Source organism: Phyllobates terribilis, unplaced genomic scaffold (genome assembly GCF_046119375.1).
Source record: "Phyllobates terribilis strain yellow unplaced genomic scaffold, ASM4611937v1 Scaffold_7__3_contigs__length_470593459, whole genome shotgun sequence".
NCBI lineage: Eukaryota > Metazoa > Chordata > Amphibia > Anura > Dendrobatidae > Phyllobates > Phyllobates terribilis.
Window position 1 is genome coordinate 263,318,257 of NW_027362767.1, and position 23,745 is coordinate 263,342,001.

Consider the following 23,745-nt stretch of genomic DNA (forward strand, 5'->3'; position numbering starts at 1 on the left):
TTTGGTCTCTGTAACGCTCCTGCCGTCTTTCAAGAGTTGGTCAATGACATCTTCCGGGACCTTCTCTACTCCTGCGTAGTGGTGTACCTGGACGACATCTTGGTCTTCTCTCCGGATCTCCAGACTCACCGGAGGGACGTTCGTCAGGTCCTGCTCAGGCTCAGGCAGAATCACCTCTTCGCTAAATACGAGAAGTGCCTCTTTGAGCAGACCTCGCTTCCGTTTTTGGGCTACATTATTTCTCAGACCGGCCTACGAATGGATCCAGAGAAACTGTCTGCCATCGAGAAATGGCCTTGACCGGAGGGGTTGAAGGCCATTCAGCGGTTCCTGGGCTTCGCCAACTACTACCGCCTCTTCATACCACACTTCTCTTCCCGGACTGCCCCAATTTCCGCGCTTACCCGTAAGGGTACTAATCCCAAAGAGTGGCCGCCCGAAGCAGAGGAGGCCTTTCTTTCCTTAAAACAGGCCTTCTCTTCCGCCCCGGTGCTGCATCGCCCGGACGGCAACAAGCAGTTCTTCCTGGAAGTTGACGCCTCCTCCTCTGGAGCCGGAGCGGTACTTACTCAAAAATCATCTTCCGGGAGGATGGTAACTTGCGGCTTCTTCTCTAAACTCTTCTCCTCCTCAGAGCGCAATTATTCCATAGGAGACCGAGAGTTATTGGCCATCAAACTGGCATTGGAGGAGTGGCGTTACCTGCTCGAGGGGGCTCTTCACCCGGTAATAATTTACACTGACCACAAGAACTTGGCTTACCTCCAGCATGCCCAGAGACTTAACCCGCGCCAAGCCCGGTGGTCCTTGTTTTTTGCTCGCTTTGATTTTGTTCTTCATTTTCGCCCGGCTGACAAAAACGTCAAGGCGGACGCCTTGTCTCGATCCTTTCTGGTGTCTGATCTCGAGGAAGATCCGAAACACATCATCGATCCCGCCAGAGTAATGCAGGTGGCTCCCGTGAGTCTAAATCGTCTCCCTCCCGGAAAGACGTTCGTATCAGTACCTGATCGGGAGAAGATCCTTCACTGGGGTCACTCGTCTAAACTGGCTGGCCATGCCGGTCAGAAAAAGACCCTCCAGCTTATTACCCGGCACTACTGGTGGCCTACCCTGCACAAGGACGTAATAGACTTTGTTTCTGCCTGTGTGTCCTGCGCCCGCAACAAGGTTCCGAGACATCTGCCAGCCGGTCGCCTCCTTCCGCTTTCTGTACCTGCTGCCCCCTGGCAGCATATAGCAATGGACTTTATAACTGACCTCCCAGTCTCTGCCGGTTGTACGGTCATTTGGGTGGTCACTGACCGCTTCTCCAAGATGGCTCATTTCGTTCCCCTGCCAGGCCTCCCGTCTGCACCCGAGCTAGCTAAAGACTTTATTCGTCACATCTTTCGTCTTCATGGCCTGCCCCTCCACATCGTGTCGGATCGTGGGGTACAGTTCACCTCACGCTTCTGGAGAGCCACTTGTAAACTGCTAGACGTCACCCTGGACTTCTCTTCCGCTTACCACCCACAGTCCAATGGTCAAGTGGAGCGGATCAATCAGAACCTGACCAGTTACCTCCGGCACTTCGTTAATGCCCATCATTCAGACTGGGTGGATCTCCTACCATGGGCCGAGTTCTCTTATAACAATCACGAGAGCGAATCCTCCTCCAAATCCCCGTTTTTTGTAGTCTTCGGTCAGCATCCTCGGATTCCTTTTCCTGTCTCCACCTCTGTGGACAACCCGGCTGCGGAATCTCTCGTTAGCAAATTTTCCTCCATTTGGGAGAGTACCCGATCCGCACTCCTTCAGTCGTCCGAACGGATGAAAAGACACACTGACAAAAAACGCCTGGATCCTCTACAATTTCGTCCTGGAGATAAAGTCTGGCTCTCATCTAAATATGTCCGACTCAAGATACCTTCTTACAAGTTAGGGCCTCGGTTCATCGGTCCTCTGGAGGTCATCAGTCAGATCAACCCGGTGGCCTATAAATTGAAACTCCCAGCCAACTTACGGATCCCTAACTCCTTCCATGTATCTCTCCTCAAACCTGTGGTACTTAACTCTTTTTCCAAGTCTACAGGTACGCCTCCTGCTCCGGTTTCTGCTGAGGACGAGTTTGAGGTAGAGAACATTCTTGCCACCAAAAGGGTAAGAGGAAAGACCTTTTTTCTAGTAGATTGGAAGGGGTTTGGTCCTGAGGAGAGAACGTGGGAGCCCCGGGAGAACATCCATGCCCCTCTCATCCTTGCTAAATTTCTGTCTGGCCTAAAAAAGGGGGGGCCTAAAGGGGGGGTACTGTAGCGCCGGCGTCCCTGCCCTCTGCTAGGCAGGGACGCTGTTCCTCTCACCTCTCTGCTCCGTGCCCGGCGTCCTCCTCCCGCTCTGCTGGCAGCGCGCGCTCCTTCCCGGCCACTGTGCTTAGGGCGCGCGCGCTCGCTCTCCCTCCCTCTTAAAGGGGCCGCGCGCGCCGTCCTAAGGAGTCCCCGGCCAATGGCCGGAGGACTTCACCATATATAAGGCACCTCCTCCAAAATGGAGGTGCCCGAGCAATGTTGTTGCACTGTTCACTACTCTGCTTCAGCCCTCAGGTCCCGTTGCCAGTTACCTGCCAGATACCTGCCAGATTCCTGCCAGCTTGCTGTCTTATTCCTGCCTGATATTCTGCTACCTGCCTGCTAGAACAAGAGACAGAGCCTGCAGAACAAGCAGAGCAGTCAGAGCCTGGAGAGGGAAAGTGAGAACAGGAGCTCTGTAGGAGCAGCAGCTGAAGGCCGGGGGCTGTGAGCAGAGATATAGCTCGCCCTGGCTGAAGTTACTAAAACCGGACACAGGAGTCCGAGGCTGTGGGGACTGATATATACCCAGCAGCAGAAACCAGCTGGCAGGGTATTCCAGGTCCTCTGGCCATAGAAGCCCGGAGGCTCAGTCACAAAGAAGGGACCAGCGCCGCCATCCAGGAGCAGGGGCTAGCAGAAGGCCCCAAGTCACCAGCCATACGGCTGCCCTGAGGCAATACTTCTCCCGTGGGGGAAAGGGAGGAGAGCCAGGCGGAGGTGACCGAGCGGACCGGGAGGACCAGTAGGAGGCGACCGGAGGGACGAGCGCAAGAGAGCGCTGTGGCAGCGTGCAGTGCCGGCCAGCGGAGGGTGCCAGGTGGTGGTTACCAGGAGGTGATCAGGAGGACCGGTAAGAGGCGACCGGAGGGACAAGCGCGCTGTGATAGCGTGCAGCGTCCCTAGAGGAGGTGAGTGAGGGGCAGGAGGCCGCGATAAGCGGCCCTACTGAACCCAAGTGTGTACTGTACTGTATTGTATTTGTATCTGTATTGTAATTGTATTGTATTCCCTAGTCCATATTTAATTGATTACCCCCCCGTCCATATTTAAATTGATTCCCCTGAACACCCCCGTCCATATTTAACTGATCCCTCTGACCACATTAAATTGACCCCCCCGTCCTCATTTAATTGATCCCCGACCACCCCCCGTCCATATTAAAGTGATCCCCCTGACCACATTTAAATGATTGACCCCCCCAGCCCATAATTGATTGATCCCCCTTGTCCTATTTAATAGATTCCCCTTGTCCACTTTTACTCATCCCCAGTCCCTATCTATTTGCCTTATCCCCCACCATATTTAATTAACCCCTGTCCATAATTAATTGATTGATTCCCCAGACCACAATTAATTATTTCCCCAGTCCATATTTATTGATATTATTGATACTTATTGATCCCCAGTCCTTCGTTAATTGACCCACCGTCCATACCTATTTTTTTGCTTTACCCCCCATCCTATTTAATTAAACCCCCTGTCCATAATTAATTGATTGAATCCCTAGTCCACAATTAATTATTTCCCCAGTCCATACTTATTGATCCCAGTCCATAGTTAATTGACACACCGTCTACACTTAATTAATCCGCCTGACCCACTCAGCTGATCCCCCGTCCATACTTAATTGATACTTAATTGATCCCCCGTCCATACTTAACTGATCCCGCGCCGATATCTAATCGATACACTTGCACATCCCTAATTGATCCCCGTCCATACACCTATATATAAATAATTGTGTTTTGTACTTGTACATATATACTGACTGTATCCCCATATTTAGAATGACGTCCATGTTGGCCGGAGCCGTGCAGTGTACATCTTGCGCAATGTATGCATTCCCTGAGCTACCGCTCAGGGATCCATACTGCTGCGAGAGATGTGAGCATATCGTGCACTTGGAAGCCCAAATCCTGGATCTAAGTGCTCAGATAGCGGTACTGAGGAGCATCGACAACATGGAACGGAGTTTGCTGCTCACCGAGCAGACACTCAATGGGTCAACACTGGGGGTGGAGCTTAGTGGGGAAGCGCAGGCTGAACAGGCAGGGAGCTGGGTAACGGTTAGAAGGGATAGAGGGAAGAAGTATAGGAAGGCTGGTTCAGAACCGGCATTATTGGAGCACGACAGATCCTCTGACCGCCGGGGGAGTGTATGCTCCAGTAATGAGGGGGAGGGGGGAAGTGTAGGGCAGGCTAGACAGGTCCTGGTAGTGGGTGACTCTATTATTAGGGGGACAGACAGGGCAATCTGTCACAAAGACCGGGATCGCCGAACGGTGTGCTGCCTCCCTGGCGCTCGAGTCCGGCACATCGCGGATCGGGTTGACAGGTTACTGGGTGGGGCTGGCGAAGACCCAGCGGTCATGGTCCACATTGGCACCAATGACAAAGTGAGTGGTAGATGGAGGGTCCTTAAAAATGATTTCAGGGATCTAGGTAGGAAGCTTAGGGCAAGGACCTCCAAGGTAGTTTTCTCAGAAATACTACCAATCCCGCGAGCCACACAGGAGCGCCAACGGGAGGTTAGGGAGGTGAATAAGTGGCTAAAGAGTTGGTGCAAGGCAGAAGGGTTTGGGTTCATGGAGAACTGGGCCGACTTCGCTGTCGGCTACAGGCTCTACCGTAGGGACGGGCTGCACCTCAATGGGGAGGGTGCAGCGGTGCTGGGGAAGAAGATGGCTAATAGGTTGGAGGAGTTTTTAAACTAGAGACGGGGGGGGAAACCAAGGAAATAGGTGGGATGTGAGGCAAGCAAGGGGGAAGGGGAGAAGTGAATATAATGAGGGTGGAGAGGGGGGTGGGGATAGTACAGTTAGATCGTTAGAGAAGAATAGGATGCTAAATAACCCCAAAGTTTTATCTTGCATGCTGACCAACGCAAGAAGCCTGACCAATAAGGCGGATGAGCTGCGGGCGCTTATATCGGAGGAGAGGTATGACATCATAGGTATAACAGAGACTTGGCTAGACGATAGCTACGACTGGGCGGTAAATTTAACAGATTATAGTTTATTTAGAAGGGACCGGAAACAGGGGAAGGGCGGAGGAGTCTGCTTATATGTAAAGTCACGTCTAAAGCCCAGACTAAGGGAAGATATAGGAGAGGGAGAAGAGGGGGTCGAGTCCATGTGGGTAGAGATAGAGGGGGGCAAAAAATAATAATAAAATATTACTGGGGGTCTGCTATAAGCCACCCAATATAACAGAGGAGAATGAGAAACTGCTATTAGGACAAATAGACAAAGTAGCAAAACATAATGAGGTGATTGTAATGGGGGACTTCAACTACCCGGATATTGACTGGGAAACAGAAACCTGTAGATCGCAGAAAGGAAAAAGGTTCTTGACAAATATCAAGGATAATTATCTCTCCCAACTAGTGCAGGAACCAACGAGAGGGAAGGCAGTGTTGGACTTAATATTGACTAATAGGCCTGATAGAATAACTGAGGTACAGATAGGGGGGCACCTAGGTAATAGCGATCATAATATTATCAATTTCAAAATGCCCTTCAGTAGGGTTATCAATAAGGGAACAACTAAAACATTAAACTTTAGGAGGGCGAAGTTTGATCAGCTGAAAGAAAACCTTCAACTTATAGACTGGGACAAAGTTCTTAATCAAGGAAATACGAATAGTAAATGGGAAACCTTCAAAAGAATTCTGAATACTCAGTGCGAGAGGTATATACCGTATGGGAATAAAAGGGCCAGAAATAAGAGGAAACCAATATGGTTGAATAAGAACGTAAAAGGGGCGTTAAATAGCAAAAAAGAGGCATTCAAGAGATTAAAAGAGGAAAACAGCAAGGAGGCACTAATGTGTTACAAGGAAAAAACGAGAACCTGCAAAAAACAAATAAAAATAGCAAAGGAGGAAACAGAGAGACGTATTGCTAGGGAAAGCAGATCAAATCCCAAACTGTTCTTTACGTATATAAATAGTAAAAGGATTAAATCGAATAATATTGGACCGATAAAAAGTGATGAAGGCAAAATCATAGAGAAAGATGAGGATAAAGCTAATCTATTAAATAAATTTTTTTCGTCAACTTTCACAAAGGAAAAAGAACTAACAGGCGAAATGAGAAGTGACAAGCTTAATCCTCCACTAAGTATGACAAATCTAACCCAAGCTGGGGTACAGAAACGCCTCAGTAACATTAAAATAAACAAATCACCAGGACCTGATGGCATACACCCACGGGTACTAAGGGAACTAAGTAATGTGATAGACAGACCGTTATATCTTATATTTAAGGACTCTGTTGAGACTGGGTCTGTACCACTTGATTGGCGACAGGCGAATGTAGTGCCAATATTCAAAAAGGGAGCAAAAAGTGACGCCGGAAACTATCGGCCGGTGAGTCTGACGTCCGTTGTGGGCAAAATTTTTGAAGGCTTTATTAATGAGGCAATCATGGAGCATCTTGACGCTAATAATCTATTAACCCCGAACCAACATGGATTCATGAGGAATCGCTCCTGCCAAACAAACCTGATTGACTTCTATGAGGAGGTTAGCTCTCGAGTAGATCAGGGGGAACCAGTGGATGTCGTGTATCTCGACTTCTCAAAAGCGTTCGATAGCGTGCCACATAATAGGTTGGTATACAAAATGAGAATGATGGGGCTGGGGAAAAATGTCTGCAAGTGGGTAGCTAACTGGCTAAAGGATAGAAGGCAGAGGGTGGTTATAAATGGAATATACTCAGATTGGGTAAGCGTCACTAGTGGGGTACCACAGGGGTCTGTACTAGGCCCAATGTTATTTAATATCTTTATTAACGACATAGTCAACGGGATAAATAGTAAAATATCAATATTTGCAGATGACACAAAGTTATGTAAAACAATTAATACAAAAGAGGATAGTGAAGACCTTCAGAGGGATTTGGATAAGCTGGGTAGGTGGAGCATTAAATGGCAAATGAGGTTTAACGAGGAGAAATGTAAGGTCATACATATGGGAAGGAAAAATGGAAGTCACCAGTACTCACTGAATGGGAAATCATTGGGGAATTCAGAGATGGAGAAGGACTTGGGCATCTTGATTGATAGCAAACTAAATTGGAGTGCCCAAAGTCAGGCCGCTGCTGTAAGGGCAAACAGGGTAATGGGATGTATCAGAAGAGGTATAGCTGCAAAGGATGAGAACATTGTTCTTCCACTGTACAAAGCACTGGTCAGACCACACTTGGAATACTGTGCTCAGTTATGGGCCCCAATATATAGAAAGGATATAAATGAGCTTGAAAAGGTACAAAGGAGGGCAACAAAATTAATAAAGGGAGTGGAGGGACTGCAATACCCAGAGAGGTTGGCAAAACTAGGACTATTCAGCCTGGAAAAGAGAAGGTTGAGGGGGGACATAATAAATGTGTACAAATATGTTAGGGGACAGTATAGAGACCTTGCCCGGGATTTGTTCAAAAGGAGGGATATTACGGTAACAAGAGGGCACTCACTAAGACTGGAAGAGAAAAGGTTTCAGCACCAGCATAGGAAGGGGTTCTTTACGGTAAGAGCAGTGAGAATATGGAATTCACTGAGTGAGGAGACGGTAATGTCGGATTCACTACACCAGTTCAAGCGGGGACTGGATGCTTTTCTAGATACCAGGCACATTTCTGCATATACTTAAAAATAGAATAAAATAGTAGGTTGATACAGGGATTTATTCTGACTGCTGGTTTCAGAGTCGGGAGGGAATTTTTCCTCAGGTGAAGATTGGCTAAATCATTTGGGGTTTTTGCCCTCCTCTGGATCAACTTTAGCAACTACAGAACTTACAGGTCGAACTTGATGGACGCAAGTCTTTATTCGGCTTTACAAACTATGTAGCCTGAGGTCCGACGGCCTGTCTTACAACTCCTGTCAGTCTGTCTAAGGACCAGCTTGCCCGCTCACCTGGGAGCGCACATCAGCTACCTGCCTGCTTGCCTGAGGTCCGACGGTCTGCCTTCCAACTCCTGTCAGTCTGTCTATGGACCAGCTTGCCCGCTCACCTGGGAGCGCACATCTGCTACCTGCCTGCTAGCCTACCTGGAGGCTCCGCCGTCACGTGCTGTGACCACCTGCCTGTCCAGTGACTCCTGCCCGCTCACCTGGGAGCGCTCATCTGCTGCCTGTCTGCTAGCCTACCTGGAGGCTCTGCCGTCACGTGCTGTGACCACCCGCCTGTCCAGAGACTTCTGCCCGCTCACCTGGGAGCGCTCATCTGCCGCCTGTCTGTTGGTCTTCCTGGAGGCTCCGCCGTCACATGCTGTGACCACCCGTTTATCCAGAGACTCTCGCCTGCTCATCTGGGAGCTCACGTCTACCATCAGCCGCCACAGGTCGTACCAACCCTTTACCCAGAGACTGCCCCGGTCACTTGCCGTGACCATCTGCCCGTTCATCCAGAGACTGCCCCGGTCACTTGCCGTGACCATCTGCCCGTTCATCCAGAGACTGCCCCAGTCACTTGCCGTGATCTCCTGCCCGTTCTTCCAGAGACTGTCCCGGTCACCTGCTGTGACTGCCTGCCTGGTCGCCACCCGCTCCCTTACAAGGACCGCCCCCTTGTATAGTAGCTCAGAGGTTCCGCCTCCCAGACCCGTTACAATGGGGAGTGCATTATACTGTATGGACTATGGGGAGTGCATTATACTGTATGGAATATGGGGATTGCACACTACTGAATAGAGGACTATGGGGAGTGCATTATACTGTATATAGGACAATAGGAAGCACATTATACTACCATGTATAGAGGACTATGGGGGTGTATTATACCGTATGAGGACTATGGGGAGTACAATATACTGTATGGAGGACCATGGGGGGATATTATACTGTATAGTCTATGGGGAGTGCATTATACTGTTTGGACTATGGGGAGTGCATTATACTGTATGGAGGACTATGGGGAGTGCATTATACTGTATAGACTATGGGGAGTGCATTATACTGTATGGACTATGGGGAGTGAATTATACTGTATAGACTATGGGGAGTGCATCATACTGTATGGACTATGGGGTGCATCATACTGTATGGACTATGGTGAGTGCATTATACTGTATAGACTATGGGGAGTGCATTATACTGTATGGAGGACTATGGAGGTACATTATACTGTATGGATGACTATGGGGGGTGCATTGTACTGTATAGACTATGTGGAGTGCATTATACTATATAGACTATGGGGAGTGCATTATACTGTATGGACTATGTGGACTACATTATACTGTATGGAAGACTATGAGGAGTACAATATACTGTATGGAGGACCATGGGGGGGTATTATACCGTATAGTCTATGTGGAGTGCATTATACTGTATGGACTATGGGGAGTGCATTATACTGTATGGAGGACTATGGGGAGTGCATTATACTGTATGGAGGACTATGGGGAGTGCATTATACTGTATAGACTATGGGGAGTGCATTATACTGTATGGACTATGGGGAGTGAATTATACTGTATGGACTATGAGGAGTGCATTATACTGTGTGGAGGACTATGGGGAGTACATTATACTGTATAGACTATGGGGAGTGTATTATATTGTATAGACTATGGGGAGTGCATTATACTGTATGAACTATGGAGAGTGCATTATACTGTGTGGAGGACTATGGTGAGTACATTATACTGTGTGGAGGACTATGAGGAATACATTATACTGTATGGAGGACTATGGGTAGTACATTATACTGTATAGACTATGGGGAGTGCATTATACTGTATGGACTATGGGGAGTGCATCATACTGTATGGATTATGGGGAGTGCATTATACTGTATGGAGAACTATGGGGAGTACATTATACTGTATGGAGGACTATAGGGAGTGCATTATACTACCATATATAGAGGACTATGGGGAATGCATTATACTATATGGAGGATTATGGTGAGTGCATTATACTATATGGAGGACTATGGGGAGTGGGTTATAATAAATGGAGGATTATGGGGAGCGCATTATACTACATGGAGGACTATGGGGAGCGCATTATACTATATGGAGGACTATGGGGAGCGCATTATACTATATGGAGAACTTTGGGGAGTTCGTTATACTATATGGAGGACTATGGGGAGCGCATTATACTATATGGAAGACTGTGGGGAGCGCATTATACTATATGGAGGACTATGGGGAGCACATTATACCATATGGAGGTGCATTATACTATATGGAGGACTATGGAGTGCATGCTGGTCTTATCTACTCTATCAAGTATATCAGCCTCTTGATGAACCGTGACATGGGTAAACGCGTCGAGCCTTCGCCTGGACAGCAGCAATGCTTTTTATAGAGCTAAGTACCCTCTACTCCATCTGCTTGCTTTATTGGGAGCTTACCCCTAGCATGTGAAGTTGTTTTTGCTAACTTTGGGGTGTTATTTATCTACCAATTATTTGGATAATTCTTATCAGCAGAATAAATTAATGAACAGTTGAAGGCTTATGCTCATGTTTTTTTGCACTTAATCACTTTATGTCTGCACATTTTTAAATATTGTTTCTGATACCCGTTTTGTACATTTAGAATTCGTTGAAGCTATCTGCCACCCCACCGTAGTCTTAGGGATATCGAGGGTTGCGGAGGGAGTGCCACAGAGGAGCGGGGGCGCCATTTTCGTTGAAAAAATAGAGTGCCAACAATGCAGACGAGCTGAAGGCTGCTATCAAAGCAACCTTGGCTTCCATAACACCTCACCAGTGCCACAGGCTGATCGCCACCATGCCACGTCGCATTGATGCAGTAATTTATGCAAAAGGAGCCCCGACCAAGTATTGAGTGCATTTACTGAACATACATTTCAGTAGGCCAATATTTCGGATTTTAAATCATTTTTCAAGCTGTTGTTATAAAGTATTCTAATTTACTGAGATAATGACTTTTGTGTTTTCATTGGCTGTAAGCCATAATCATCAACATTAACAGAAATAAACACTTGAAATAGATCACTCTGTTTGTAATGACTCTATATAATATAGCAGTTTCACTTTTTGTATTGAAGAGCTGAAATAAATTAACTTTTTGATGATATTCTAATTTTGTAAGAAGCACCTGTATGTCCACAGATTCTGCCGTACGGATACATATTGCACTTACATTTCTTGCAATTGATTAATTATACTAATTTGCTATTGCAGTAATATAAGCTTTTATAGGATATACCATATGCCTGTTCTTATTCACATAAACTCTTTTGAAATAAAAATGTACAGAGCTTGCAGATGTTATGTCCGCCTTTGTACCAGCCTTTGGTCTGGAGCCTCAGATGGTCTGTATCTTTCTTTGCTTTGGAGCATACGAGGTGATAGCTCCAGAGACAGATCTGGGGCGTTTTACGAATTATGTTGCTACTCGCATCTTCTTGCCATCCGAAGCACATTAGATCCGTGATTTTTTTAGGATATAATATGTGGAAGGAGCGGGGGCTTTAGAAAAAACTTTTTAGCAGGGATTGTTTGTACGTGTCAGACATCTATGACCAAGGAATTATATTCCAAAATGCATGAGATGGTTTGAAGATTTTACTGTCATTTGTGCACATGGATTTCTAAAGTGTTGGAATGAGAACAGAGTGTCGACTTTCTACTGCTTTGATAGAATTCCTTTAATCTGGCACCAGAGGGAACACGACAGGAGCCGGATTATCGGATACTCTTATTACATGCTTTAGTTCTGGAGTCTGCTGAACACAGTCTTCCATTTTGAATGCAAACTTTATTAGTCATAGATGCAGGTGTACTTCATGGTATTTGTAGTGCCACAACCTTTAGTGTTTGCTAGACCACAATTAGTTGGGAATCTCATATGCACGTCTGTAATGGATGGAATTCACTGTATAACTACATATCAACACATTACAAATGCTAAGGAAACACTATTGCTATCAAGTTTCTATGGAAACCAAGAAGACGACTGAGAGAAGAGTTACTTCCGCGTTCGTCCCTCCCTAAAAAGTGTCCGGGCTGCGCAAAGTGTTAGGTAGAAAGGTTCCGGGTTAGGTAAAACGTACGTGGCGTGTACAGACCAAGAAGCCGGTGTTGAGACAAAGTGAGTATATGAAGGAGTGGGGAGCTCAGGGCTGTAGTGGGGGTTCCGGGGCCTTGTAGGATGTGGAGGCGGGAGAAGCATAGTATTAAATACCTGACCAATATGGCGGGGGAGGGAGCTGCTGCCGAACTGCTTACTGCAGTCTAGCCCAGGATTTACCTCAAATTTGCCGTTTTATGAACATTTTACCTCAGGTTTGCCATTGTTATGGAAATAACATTCATAAAAATGGCAAATCTGAGGTAAAACATTCATAAAACGGCAAACATGAGGTAAACTATTCACAAACATTGTTAAATCCCTCAGATTTGCTGTTTTTATGACCATTTTACCTCAGATTTGCTGTTCTTATGACCATTTTACCTCAGATTTGCTGTTCTTCTGACCATTTTACCTCAGATTTGCTGTTCTTCTGACCATTTTACCTCAGATTTGCTGTTTTTATGACCATTTTACCTCAGATTTGCTGTTCTTATGACCATTTTACCTCAGATTTGCTGTTTTTATGACCATTTTACCTCAGATTTGCTGTTCTTATGACCATTTTACCTCAGATTTGCAGTTTTTATGACCATTTTACCTCAATGTCTCTTGTCACCGGTCTCCTGTCCTGTGTTGTAATGTAAGAGATGTGGATATGGCACCTGTGAGGGATCATTACGTCCCTGGCGATATTCGACAGCAATGTGACAGACTTTTCCATCTGACATCCAAAAAATGCCAATAATTATGTTGTATAATCTGTTTCTGGGAAAGTTGGATAAAGACCAACATGGCCGTCATTACTGCGCCGTGAGAGGTAGTTGCCTACAGAAATCCCTGCTTCATTGCCGTGTATGTGCTTAATGTTCCCTACATGGTTTCTGTTCAGGAATCTGAGAAAGCTGGGTGCCCTCTCCTGTAGGCGGCCGTGTTGGGCTGTCACCCATATATCTGGATTGTACTGTAGAGAAGAATGTCGGCTCCACAGATTGTGGAGTATCAGTGTCTGGGTCATGTTCCCACCTCACTGACATCAGTACATGCCTCTCCTGAAATGCTCTGTGCTGCTGGAGGACCCTACGTTGGCTACATGCCTTTCGTGACAATACTCCCCTCACATCCACCCTTGTCATTACCCACAGCAACACTCTCCTCTCCTAAAATACTCTGTGCTGCTGGGAGGTGGGGCTAATTCTCCTCTATGCCTCATGTGTGGCTCTGTCTTCTCTAACAGCAGCCCTTTGCTCTCCTGAAATACTCTGTGCTGCTGGAGGACCTCGGCTTCCGCTTGATACTTTTCATACATTTTTAGGGACGTGTCATACGTGTCTCCTTATATGCTCTGTGCTGCTGGGAGACCCTATTTCCAGTATACACCCTGCCCTTGTCACATAGAGTTCAGTCCTCACTAACAGCATCATATGAGGACGTCCGGTACAGCCGGGGACCATATTCAGCTGCATTCATGACTGTACTGGATGTTATTGGAAACAGTCAGCAAGCTTGTTGTAGACACGCTCCTGTAATGCAGGGGGGATAGCTGGCTTATTCTATATCAGAAGACAACTTTCCTGGATGTGAACCACCAGAACAAGCTCTGATTAAGCTGGGAACCCTGGAGGATTTCAGCTCTGAAGCCTGCAGAATTATAACTGCTCCTTTTTATCTGGTGTGTGTCTATAATCTCTGGTCAGGTCTGCAGGGATCACATTGTAATCACTAATGATTTCTCTTCCAGAAGGACTCCGTAACGGTGAAGAGTCCGGTGGAGCAGGTAGGAGTTTCTAGTCTTGTATGTGATGATGGGAGTGGTTGGTCTTCAGTCCGATGCTTGTAAATATGAGATTACTGTATAATGGACACTGGACCCCTTATTGTGCTGCTCAGTGAGCTGCCCAAGACCCCTCCCAAACCCCTTTCTAGTAAATCCCTTCCTACTGTGCTGTAGGACTGGGCAATTTTGCCTAAAAATAAAACTGTATTTATTTTTTTTATTTAAAGGATTATTTCAATTTTCATACTTGAGAAATAGTCGGACATCGCCTATAAATATAAAAACTTTTTGTAATTTATTGCTTATTAAAATTTTCAGCCGTTCTTGAGATATTAACGTTTTTCCTTTGTTTACAGCTGGTTGCCTAAGAGACCGACCACCGCTACTGTCTCGCTTGTAAACACTGTGCTGACGTTGTGCAGGTTTGGGAGGTAACTACTTGCTCTAACGATCCTAGTTAGCTTCAAACGATGCTTGCAGGCCCAATAAAAGAGAGCTTGTAGACACTGTACATGTTCTGCTGTCTAGCAGCGGTGGTCGGCTTCCAAGGCAACAAGCTGTAAACAAAAGAAAAGTGTTAATAACTAAAGAATGGCTGAAAATTTTAATAAGCCGTAAATTGCAAAAGTGTTTGTTTTTACATGTGCTATCCAACAAATGCCATCTATGAAGACGGGAATAGCCCTTTAAGGGGAGAGTATAAGTATTTTAATACATTCCGTGCTGTTTGATATTTTTTTTAAGTTCTGGACAATTCTTTCAGGAAATTAGTGTGCATGCATTTCAGTTATGTAAATCAATGGTGCCCTAAAAACACCCTTCACAGACACTGGATCTTCTGGTGTATACATGTGATATAGGGGAGACCAGATTGTGAGAAATACCGGACTGTTGGAAGTCTGTTGTACTTGGGTGTTCTTTTGCATATTAATTCAGACACGTATGTTCTTATCCTGTTATCCCTGGCATCTTGGCTGTGTCGCTTGGCACTTGAAGGGTTTGTTCGGTGCCGCTCACTCAGAATTGTGCAGACCCCATAGTGCCCGATGCTGCCGTGTGTTATTAGAGTTCTTATAGTCTTTCTTCTACATCTGGTGCACAATTCTTACTGTGACCTCTCCATCTCCCACAATGCACAGCAGCAGGACATGTGCTTTGCAGCTTTCAAGTTCAAAGCCTACTACACCTCTCCTGGGAGCCAACAGAAAAACTGTAAATGCAGCTATAGCTGTGACTGGAGTACAAAAAAGCCAAATACTTGTATAGTGACACCCCATCCTATCATTTTTGCTTTGCTATGTAGGTTTTTGGCATGCCTATTTGCATTGTCCTCACTTGCCAAAAATTAGCGCAGTGTAAGAGAACTGCATCTTGCTCATTTATTGCATTTCTCCAGAGGAGACAGCTCAGGTCCAGACCTCTCTTCTCATTGGATTTACCTGTGTTACATTCCATGTGTTATTATATTAGTATACAAGCAGGTTTATAGTAAGGGTTATTGTTGTATAAAGAAAATATTCTTGTCACATTTTATTTATACAATTGGTGTTTGCTGTATTCAGCATTTGTTCAGGATGCTGTTTTTGTATTTGTCACTAGAGGGCAGCATAGGCCTGACAATATTGTGATCAACGTCGTGCTGTATACAGTGCGCCCAGTCCACTGCTGGTACTCGCACTTCTAGATTTCAATATTCGTTCATCTTAGGTAATTGTAGTTGACTATAAAACTTCTTGGCCTAGAAACATCTGTAGATGTCTGTACATGTATAGGTCAGTGGTTTCCATCATAAATCTGTCTAGACTGCAAAACCACAAGTCCCAGCATTCCACAGGCTTTCGTAACAGCTAATGTACACTAGGTATCACAACTTTGGGGTAGAAACACCAATGATGTATCAAGCAAAGGAAGATTGGAGTAGTTGTCCAATCCGATTAAAACGCTCATTTTTGGATGAAAGCTGAAACATAACTGATTGCTGTGGGTAACGGCACCACTTATGATATTGTATCTTCTATAGTGTCCATGTTCACATGGAGATGACTGATAACCCTGTATGGTGTATGTTGCAAAATGTCATAATTATTTTTTTATTTGGGTACATGATTAGAAGCACTCAAATTGAGCAATAGTGTAATACCGAACACAACCATGACCAAGGGAGGGGGCACTGTTTCTAAGCACAAATAACCAGATGCTCCTGGATGATTTTCCTTTTTCCCCTGAGCACTTTCCAAGTAATTTTATTGCTCTCATTACAGCACTTACTGCAGTCGCCTCTGCATTTAACCCCCGTATCGTCATATTATCCATTCCCTCGCTGCAGTGTATCTGTAATTGTCTGTTACGGCATTGGAATGTGACATGGCGGCGTCCTGTGCAGCAATTACCTCAATCTGCGTAAAGACTTTGTTTCTCGCCAGCGACTGTCTTTTGGGATGAGATAACTCAAAAGGAAACTATTTTTCCGTCCAGATACTTCACTGTGATATCTGATCTGTGTTCATTTTTCATTGTCTCCCGGGTGGAGAATCTGCAGACAAATAGTTTTTATAGATTATTTTCTGGTATCATCCGGTAAAGAAATGAATGTGAAATGTTGGTACGCAGAATTAATCATAGTCATAAATGCTGCTCGTCATTGAATGGGCACAGTTTGGCCAGTCAGATGTAAAGGCTTTGTCTCATCTTAATAACTTGGTAAAATGGCAAAATGCTTGTAAACACAAGAAACTTTGCAATTTACCTCTTATTAAAAATCCTCTACACTCTCAATGACAGAGGGATTTTTAATTCTGTAGTTTACTTCGCGTTGCCTACCACCTCTGTATTCTATCAGAGCTGGGCAGTTTTCTGGGCAAGGAGCGTGTGCTTGCAAGCTCTTTTCAATGCAGTTTGGAAGCGCTGCTCTGACGCTTGATCCAGATAATTTCAGTCCCACTGCACTCCTCCGATGCTAGAGAGGGTTCAGCCATGCCTCCAGCCCAAACAGTCAGTCATCAGGAGCGCACTACCCCCCGACAAGCAGGAGGCAGGGGAGCTGGGCGCTCCAAAAGATTAATAATTAGAAAAAACATTTAATCCCTTTTCTGTCACTTATATACATTTTAATCAGCTTAGATTTTTTTTTTTTTTACTTTTTTATATACTTTGTGTTACTATTATCAGGATCTTTGCTTCACCTTCCACCTGTGACTTTCCAGCTGATACAAATATACATTGTCCATCATGTACTGGCAGCCCAAACCCAGCAATGTAAAGGCCAAAATTTCATACATAGATAATACTGTCTGGCAGCTGATAGAATTTAAATAGTAAAAAACTACAAGAGGGATATTACATCCTTTGACGCAAGCTGATAAAAACTACATCTCCCAGCCAGCCCTAGCCCAGCATGCTGAGCACTGCATGTTTGCTACATCTGTGAAGTCTCTTTTTTTTTTTTTTTTTTGGAATTCAGGCTGATTATATTGATTTTGTAGAAAATCTGCAATGAATCCAAGATGAAACCACCAAGTGGTGGTAAGGATCTCAGTAGACCCTGTATTTTCAGACAATTTGATCTCATTTAATAGATATTGTGACAAATATCTAATCTGTAAATCTCTTAAGTTAAAAATGACCTCTGAGAAATTCTGTCAAAGTAAAGCACATGAGCTGGCTCCCTCACTGTTAAATGCCATGTATATAACCTGCCCTTAGCAGTAGAGACACCAAGATGGTGTGACGCTAGTCACTATTCGGATAAGCCGTGAGGCTTGGTACTCAAGCATTCAGAGGTCAAATGCCAAGAGAGAACATCAGAGACAGAGGGATGAGACAAAGGCGTGGTCAGGAAACAGTCCGGGGTCAATATTCCAAGAAGGTAGCGGATCACGACAAAAGGGCTAGGCGGACAGATGTTCAAGACAAATCCTAGGTTGAGCAGCAAAGATCAGAATACCAGACGAGGAGCACAGAGCAAACACATACCTCATGATCAAAGGCAGAGAGCTGGCTACATAGCCAGGTAATTACTCTGGACACGCGACACATGGATGAAGCCCTGACACACCCTGGCACTGATTGGACGGCTAAACTGTCACTCCTGACACTGACAGCTCAGCACGCTCCAACATCCGATTGGATGGCTGAGCTGTCCATCAGCATACTCAGCTTGCCTCTGGCCTAGATTGAACACCAGAACTGTCATTCACTGCACCCAGACCCTCTGATAGGAAGAATCGTGACAGATGGGTTACAGGAAGAGAAGGGTAGCTTATTTGCCAGTAGTGGGGGGCAGGCCTTTTTCACCTGTGTCAGAAGGGGTAGGGTGGGCCTTTTTCCCTTTTGCCAGAAGTGGAGGTTCCCTACAACTATGCTTTTGCTCTCCTCTCTGTCTGTTTTACGTTCCGTACAGGCAAGGCATTGGACAACTGCAGGAGTAATGCATGCTGGTAAGTGGGAGAAAGGAAGTTCTTGTACCTATAGTGCTTGCAGAATTCTGATGAAGAATATCCCATTTAACCATAATCTGCAGTGAATCTTTGTGAGCAGGATTAGATTGGAATGGGATTTTAGCCTTTGAATGTATACAAGAATATTTCTATTCGTTCACAACAAGCAGAAATCTTAAAAATAAGCAATTGCAACAGAGAACATCTAAGAGAAAGTTGCCAAACTTTTCCTGATATAAGTAAGGTTTATGTGAATAAAGGTGAGATTTGGATCAGGCGGCAGAGGCCTTCAGATGTGAGACCTTCGTTTAGTTGTGCCTGTGGTTTTTCTCTTTTTCCTCTTATGCGACCACAAATCACTTCTTTTCTTGTTTGTTTTTCTCATTACTGCCTCATGTCTCATCTTGATAGTTAATTAAAGCCTGACTTCCCCTTCCCAGATCATGGCTGAAGCAGGACCCCTTTTTCCTTGAAGCCAGGGTGATTTTGCGGGGGTTAATCTAAATTCCGTGCTGTGTGTGTGTGTGTGTGTGTGTGTGTGTGTGTGTGTGTGTGTGTGTGTGTGTGTGTGTGTGTGTGTGTGTGTGTGTGTGTGTGTGTGGTTTTTGCTCTTCTGCAAATGCTTTTTTTCTTCGCCAACCGCAGATCTCTTTTTGTCTGATTTATGGGATTGATCTAGACATATCCCCCTGTGGGGAGTCGTGAGTTCACCAAAACAGCTCTCTTGTCTTCCAGAGAAAGATACAATCTGTAAGTGCCTGTAAATGTTGGGACTGGAGGAGGGGGCCCAATTCGCTCCCCTGAAGGAATTTGTTTTTTGACTTATTGGACTTGTAATGTGGAGGGGTCATGCACAGTTGGATGGACTCAAGACAACTCCTCATACAGAGTACAGTCCCCTGACTCCAGTCATTTTTATTGTTGTGCTTTAAACCAGAGTTAGTCAACTTGGGGCCTCTTGGGTTCATGTAGAACTAGAAGTGTTAGCAGGCTTTTTCTTATTGATATCTTCTGTCTCTTTGAGGACTAGAAACTCCAGAAGAGGTGTCATATTGGTATCTTAGGTCTCCACTGTTCGTCTTGAACTATAACTCTCAACAGATTCTTCCATGTTGATGGCAGTTCTTTGGATTAGATGTAGGAGGACTATAACCCTCAGCAGTTCTTGCGTGTTTATATCTTAGGCCTCAGGGCGCATCAAATTGATCTTTTAGGTTTCTCAAGTATTATTATTATAGCACCATTTATTCCATGGCGCTTTACATGTGAAAAAGGGTATACATAATAAAAAACAAGTACAATAATCATGAACCAAACGAGTCAGCGACTGGTACAGGAGGAGAGAGGACCCTGCCCGTGAGGGCTCACAATCTACAGGGGATGGGTGAGGATACAGTAGGAGAGGGCAGAGCTGGTTGTGGAGCGATATGGTGGAGCGAGGGTCACTGCAGGTTGTAGGATTGTCGGAAGAGGTGGGTCTTCATGTTCCTTTTGAAAGTTTCCACAGTAGGCGAGAGTCTGATATGTTGGGGTAGAGAGTTCTTGTATGCAATTGTGGGAAGAGGATCTAAGAGGGGAGTAGAGAAGGAGATCTTGTGAGGATTGGAGGTTGCGTGCAGGTATGTACCGGGAGACTAGGTCACAGATGTATGGAGGAGACAGGTTGTGGATGGCTTTGTATGTCATGGTTAGGGTTTTGAACTGGAGTCTCTGGGCAATGGGGAGCCAGTGGAGGGATTGACAGAGAGGAGAGGCCGGAAATAGCAAGGGGACAGGTGGATTAGTCAGGCAGCTGAGTTTAGGATAGATTGGAGGGGTGCGAGAGTGTTAGAGGGGAGACCACAGAGCAGGAGGTTGCAGTAGTTGAGGCGGAAGATGATGAGGGCATGCACTAGGGGTTTTGCAGATTCTTGATTAAGGAATGTATGGATCCAGGAGATATATTGAGATCTAGATCTACTACTCAAAAATGTCATCAGGTCCTTGGAGTTGTCGTGAATAGATGTAGATCTAGAAGTCTCTGCAGTTAATAATATGTTGATACTTTATTTTTCACGAACCAGAGGTCTCAACAGTGTCATCCTTGTTGATGTGTAAATGTAAGAGCTCGCTCACCCAAGCATATAAATCAGACAACTGCAATCCGATTTAAAAAAAAAAAAAGGGATTGTACTCGGACCAATCTTATTCTATGAGGCAGTGCAGATCTGCATTTTTGTTCTCAGCTGTATTCTGCGTGAGTAACAATTTGCAGCATGCTGAGATTTGACTCCGAAATTGGTTCTGTGCGAGAAAAAAATCTGATGCCGTACGGACCATCAGAGTGGCATCCAATTTTTACAGATACATTAGAATTCTGTAACATGTGAGACTGTAACTAGTAACACGGATGACAAGCACGGCTGTGGGTTTGGTGTCGGAATCTGAGTTGGTATAAAATGGACCAACGACAACTCCTAAAATGTATAATAAATTGGGTACAGTAGTTCAATGCAGTTTGTGGGGAATATTTTTTCATAAGAATTTGGGAAAGTTATGAAATGTCCTGTTCCTGATCTAAGGGTCTAGACTTTTAGCTGAGATGAATCTGTCCTACAGTAGATTTATCACTTAAACATCAGCCATGTATGAGGGAGTCAGAGTCGTGGAGTCGTAGTTGGAGTCGGAGGTTTGGCTTACCGACTCCACAGCCCTGATGACAAGTGAGAAAAATATCGTCCCACTTTTCTGGATGAGAATGGGACCCATTTTATTTTATTTTATTTTTTTCTTTAATATACACTCGTATGACCCCAGCCTAAGGATACGTTCAGTGTTTTACATCAGTACTTGTAAGTTAAAATCAGGAGTGAAACAATCAGAGGAAAAGTGTAAGACTATGTTCACACATGTTGGTTTTTATTACACAAACTTCTGTGAAGAAAAAAAAACAAAAAAAAACCCTTTCTATTTTGCCATCAAAAACCCTTATGCAAATTTTGGTGCGTTTTTTCAGCGTTTTTTTCACCACGCGTTACTTCTTATGGGTGAAAAAAGGCTGAAAAAACACTGAAAAAAGTGACATGTTTTATTTTCCAATAACCCAACCAAGGCACAAAATACACAACAACTAAAAAAAAACATGATGTGTGAACAGAGAATTCTGGTTTCTCATAGACTTTGCTGGTACTGCTAGACGCAGCTGAAAAATTGCATAAAAATCTGCAGCAAAAAACGCTGAAAAACCCAACATGTGTGAACATAACTTAATAGCAACCGGTCACCACTTCTGCATTTTTCACCCACTCCTAATTTTTATCTTATAAATACTGATACTGACCAAATACTGAATGTATGAATCTAGCCTAAGGCTGTGTGCCCACGTAGCATTTTTCAAGCGTATATGCTGCGGAATTTCCGCAGCGTAAACGCTTGAAAAACGCATGTATATCCGCACCCCATGTTCCCCAATGGGATTCCGCAAGTTCTATGCACATGCTGCGGATTTTTCCGCAGCGTTTATGCCGCGTTCAAAAATCCGCAGCATGTCATTTAATTTTGCGTTTCCGCAAGCGGAATTGCCTTTGTCCAATGCATAAAAAACGCAAGGCAATTCCGCATGTGGAAAACGCGTGATAAACGCGCGATAAATGCGTGATAAACGCGTGCGGAATTCCGCATGCGTTTTTCCGGGAGAGGACTTGCATTTATGCAGCAGAAATTTTCTGCTTCAGAAATGCAACGTGGGCACATAGCCTGAAACTGACTGTTATGCAGATGCCTTTAGGGGCCTTAAATAGATCTAAAACCAGAGGTCTCAGCAGTTCCTTACACGTTCATTGTGGTGTCTTCCGTAAATGTAAAACTATACTTCTTACCAGATCCTTCAATTTTTGCTAAAAGATTTCTTGAGATGAGAATACAACTAGAACTTTAAGCAGATATATTCGTGATGACATTTTCAGTGTTTTCAGATTTGAGGAAGATGTAGAAATGAAAATCTCATCAGATCTTTTTGATACCAAGTAATAGAAGGCCAGAAATTTCAGCAGATTCTTTTACTTTACAACTAGAACTTTCATCAGATCCTGCCACTTTAATACCTAAGGTCCCTTGAGTAAGTGTAGAGCTACAACTCTCATCAGATCCTGCCATGTTAGTCTGTTGGCTTTCTTATAATTTGGGTTCCAACTCTATATTGTATCTGGTCACGTTGAAACCTTGGGTCTTTTAAGTGTAGAATGAGAACCCTCAACAGATTCTGTCATGTTGTTAATTAAGAAAAATATGACAGGTCTGATCCTTACCATTACCAAGAAACCTATCTGGAGAATTTGGCTATGTTCCTTCCCTTAAAAAAACAAACAAAAAAACAGTGTCCACTGACAACACCAAAGCGCCCGAGTGCTAGTCTATGGCCCTGTAATTGGACTGTAAATTTCTCTTGTGCAGGCTGCTGCAAAAGTGTAGTGCCAAATAATAATAAAGTTGGCACAAAATAATAAGAACATACAATCTTCTGCCCTTTACCATCTGTCTTTCATGGCACTACCCTAACTACCCATCTTTTGCTGATACAGTGGTTAGCATTGTACTCGTCCAGGCTGCACAGCGCGTATTCACACGCAGCTTCTGTAATGTCCTCTGTCTGTGACTTTCAAGGCGGGGAGGTGGGGGCTGTAGTCTGTTTAGTTATTTTCTGTTTTTAATATCTCCCACTGTTTAGTCTGTAGCGGGGACCCCTGGGGATCATTGCTCCGAGCCATCTGTGATGTTTTAAGACTCTCCGCTGAACACAATGAGTTTATGTCTGATACTATCCCATCTCTCACAAGGACTGGGACCCTGAGCATTTCTGACATTGGGTCAGGAAAGGAAATTTGTTTTGTACATCTTTTTGATGAAGCCACACACCTCTAGTATTAAATTAATGTACAGGTGCCCTAATACACTATGTGGCCAATACACAAATATATACATACACAATGCATCAGCACACTGCGGCTAATGAATTCATGGACTCGAATATTGCTGCAAAAAAAAAAAAAAGGAAGGTACTTGGCCTTATGTGGGAAGGATGGGTGGATAAGGGTGCTGAGCCCTTGACGTGGTTGGATGGCTTTTCCCTCTCTGATCAAAACACTAAGTACCTTTATGTGTTTAATGTTTGC

At 44.7% G+C, this 23,745-nt stretch overlaps 1 protein-coding gene across 2 annotated transcripts in view; it reads left to right on the forward strand.

Annotated features, from left to right (window-relative positions):
* The first annotated feature begins 12,266 nt into the window (after positions 1 to 12,266).
* The window catches only part of EXD3 (exonuclease 3'-5' domain containing 3), a 213,753-nt gene continuing 202,274 nt past the window's right edge, over positions 12,267 to 23,745 (forward strand). For both annotated transcript variants that reach the window (XM_073640587.1, XM_073640589.1), the window contains exons 1-2: positions 12,267 to 12,403; positions 14,124 to 14,159. The gene's annotated coding sequence lies outside the window, so the exon portion shown is untranslated. The remainder of the gene's footprint in view (positions 12,404 to 14,123; positions 14,160 to 23,745) is intronic.